The sequence below is a fragment of the Eschscholzia californica genome, unplaced genomic scaffold, assembly GCF_041429995.1.
Source record: "Eschscholzia californica isolate CP2 unplaced genomic scaffold, dmEscCali1.0.p SCAF_5, whole genome shotgun sequence".
In the NCBI taxonomy this organism is placed as follows: domain Eukaryota; kingdom Viridiplantae; phylum Streptophyta; class Magnoliopsida; order Ranunculales; family Papaveraceae; genus Eschscholzia; species Eschscholzia californica.
In genome coordinates this window covers 29661864-29665712 of record NW_028238472.1, presented here as the reverse complement: position 1 = coordinate 29665712, position 3849 = coordinate 29661864, and the positions used below count along the sequence as shown (strand labels likewise).

Sequence of the window (3849 nt, the reverse complement as noted above, 5' to 3'; positions counted from 1 at the left end):
ACGTATAAAATAATATCCAAAAATTATTTTGGCATTTGAAAATGTACAAAATATAATAAAATGTATAGCAGTGGCGAAGCCAGGATTTTTTCGATGTGGGGGTGCATTATTTTTTTATTTTTTTTTTGTTGAACTGATTTTCATATATTATAAACTAAGAGTCATTACAAGGAATTAAGATCTTATTACATTACATTTTAACAAGAAAGTAAGAAACATTCTACCATGTCTTGGATATATTCTTTTTTTCTTGCCCATTTTGCTAACAAGTCGGCTTGAGTATTGAGTTTTCTGCTGGTGTATTGAAATAGAACTGATTCAAACCTGTTTTTCATTTGATTTATTTTCTCTATATGGATTTTGGATTGCCATTGTACTTCGTTTTTTTTGTTTGAGATGTTTTTTATCACATTTATATTATCACTTTCTAGAATGATATTTTGGAAGTTTGAGATTCGGCCCAAATGAAGCCATTAAGTATAGCTACCGTTTCACATTTATATTATCACTTTCTAGAATGATATTTTGGAAGTTTGAGATTCGGCCCAAATGAGGCCATTAAGTATAGCTACCGTTTCACTTTCTTCACTGGTTCTACATCTAGAAGTAGAAAATGACTTTTATTTATTCATAATATTTTATCTATTTACATATTTATAGTTGTCCTCGACGAGTTTTCATCTTCTGAAATCGTGATCAGCGATCCCTTTCAATCCTATGAACTCATCGCTAGACCTCGTATCAATTATATAATTTTCAAGTTGGACTTCAAGCACCATTAAATCTGTATTAGAGAAATCTTGTGGGTAAAATTCAGCAAGGCGAGTCAAATTTTTCTTATCAAATGCTGCAAATTAGTCGACTGGATTCATACTAGCTAGACAAGTAAGCAACTCAGTATTCACCTCATTGAATCGATTATTTAACTCCTGAAGTTGCATATCAACGACAAACTCAACACGGTAATGATACATATTTGTGGTTTCTTGAGTATTACGTCTCGGACGACCTTCACATCTGAACACATTATCCATATTAGGAATTTCAAAGTTGTGTTTCTCACAAAAATAAGTCACGTGAATAAGCAAAGAATCCCAACCACTATCTCGCATCTCTTGTAGTCGTAACTTGCATATTTTTACTAACTTCATAGCATTCACAATCTCCTGATCTTTTCTTTGTAATGCTTGTGACAAATCATTTGTGATTCCCAATATATTTTTTACTAGATGGAGAGATAAAGCAAAACTGAATGTCTGAGTAGAACTTAATAAAACTTTTGCTGTAAATTTGTGGTCAGATTTGTTGTCAACGACCACAACCTTAAGTACATCTATTATAGATGAAAACACATTAATCATTGCTGATAAAGTCTTATGATGTGATCCCCAACGTGTATCACCAGCTCGTGTAAGAGTTGTTTCTTGATTCAGCCCTTGTCCACTAGAAAGTTCATTGTTACCTAGAGCCTCTAAAATAACATCAGCATGTTTCTCGCGAAGAATATCACGACGTTTTGGTGATCCTCCAACAATATTAATAACATTAGCAACCAAAGTAAATAAATCGTTGGTTTTTGTATGATTCTTCGCCATAGCAACAACAGCTAATTGAAGTTGATGAGCAAAGCAGTGAACGAAATATGCACATCGATTTTCTTTTAAAATAAGTGCTTTAAGACCATTAAACTCACCTTGCATATTGCTTGCCCCGTCGTATCCTTGTCCTCTCAATCTTGAAATACTTAATCCGTGCTTGGAAAAGAAACTGTCAATAGCTTCCTTAAGCGAGGCAGACGTTGTACTGCTAACATGCTCAATACTAACAAAACGTTCAATTACTTGACCCTTATTCACATAATGCAATACAATAGTCATTTGCTCTTTTGTATATATATCACGAGATTCATCAACAAGAATGGAAAATCTAGACTCACCAATTTCTCTAACAATTGCATTGATGATTTCAAATGAAATTGCATTCGCAATGTCCTTTTGAATATCAAGTGTCACCAATTTCAGATTTTCTGGAGCATTTTCCATGGTGACGGCTTTTATATCCTCGTTTTTATCCCTATACCACTTTAACAATTCGACAAAATTTCCTCGGTTGCTTGAGTGTTCGGACTCACCATGTCAACGAAATGGAAGACCTAGTCTTAAAAGAAAACGAACACAATCAACTGATGCATTCAATCGAACTCTATAATTCTTCCGAACTTCATCCGACTGTTTGTACAATGATATACCTATGTGTTGTTTCTCTCGTAATAAATCTTCACCATTTCTTACTGCATTATTATGAGCACTATTGGGACCTCCTACATGCACTTTCAACCTTTCTTTTTTCTTCCAATTTGAAAATCCCTCCACAGTAAACGAATCACCACCATCAACAAATAGATAACAGTACAAGCAGAATACAACATCTTTAGATATACTATATTCTAACCAATTAGAATAATCATTAAACCAAGTTGGACTAAACTTTCGCTCCCTTTTTCCTAATTTTGTCATAGAAAAATTATGATTTCGAGGTTGACAAGGTCCTTTTAGTAGATATGCTCTTCGAACTTGGTCTCGAACATTAGGATGATAATCTAAAATACGTGTTCGACATCCAGGATCTGCATGAAGAATAGTAAGGTCAATTTCATTATTTGCATCTTTTGAATTATTTTCTTGTTCTCTTGGTGGTGATGGCAACAAGATATCATCATGATTTTCTTCAACGTTCTTGTCTTTGTTATTTTCTTGTGAGCTATTGCTAGACTTCTTGAATTGTGATGAAGATTCATCCATAACTTTTCGTTTAAAATATCTCTCCATGACTACTAAAATTTATAACTTCTGTATCTTTGATTCTTATTTAGATTAAAATTAGGATTTTAGTAAATAATGGTAGATTGGAAGGTAAAATAGAAATAACAACTATAAAGAATTTAAGAATATAGGAGTTTTCTAAAAAAAAAAAAAACTTAGGTATTAAAGAAATATTCTATTTAATGGTTCCGTTGGCAAGTAAACTTACCTATTGGGAATCACCGGAGAAGTTTTTGGAGGAGAGAGAGAGAGGGCCGCCTGACGTCAGCAAGGCGATTGTCTTCCCCCTCCTTTTCACTTCGTAACCCTAATCTGATCAAACTCTCTGCACATAGGTTATAAAACTCATCATTAATACACACATGCAATCTAAAGATCTTAACAAAAAACCACTAAATAAGGGTTTCTTAGTTCCAAGAGATCATAAAGGAGAATAAGTTAGGAGGTGGGTAGAAGTTAATACCATATCAAATTATTCATTATCAGACGAAAAGACAAACAGATCAAGACGAAAATCTTGGGAAGAAGCAAAAGGACAACTAATCCGTTAACCGAGACGGACTACTCATTAGAACCTTCACGCATGCGCCGGATTCTAAGGGAAACTTGACGTTCGGCCTTCCTTCTCAGATCCTTCTTATGTTATCTTACAAGTGGTTCCCTTTTGTTAGGTTTCTTCGAGAAGGTTAGAAACCCTTGGTTTCACTTCTACACGTGGAGTAAATTAGCAGAGAAAACATTTAATGGAGTCTGCAACAGTTAGGTGTTATTTTCTCCATCTTCTCATTCATTTTCTTTTTCCAGTATTAATGAGATTAAGGTCTGGGGTTCGAGTTACTGCTTTCTTCTTCATTCTTCCTAACCTTCATCTAATGTCGACTAACCCTAAAGCCAATATCGAAGAGCATTCTCATATGATGTCTATCCAACTTAGCCTTTCTGACTATGGGAATCTCACCATCAATTATCCTAAGCCTTCAGAGAACAAAGAACTCCCAGTAATATCTTCAGGGTTTCTGGCTCGTCT

At 34.3% G+C, this 3849-nt stretch overlaps 1 pseudogene; it reads right to left on the bottom strand.

Moving 5' to 3' along the window:
* Positions 1-677: 677 nt before the first annotated feature.
* Positions 678-2828, bottom strand: LOC147538144 (uncharacterized; annotated as a pseudogene).
* Positions 2829-3849: the final 1021 nt, after the last annotated feature.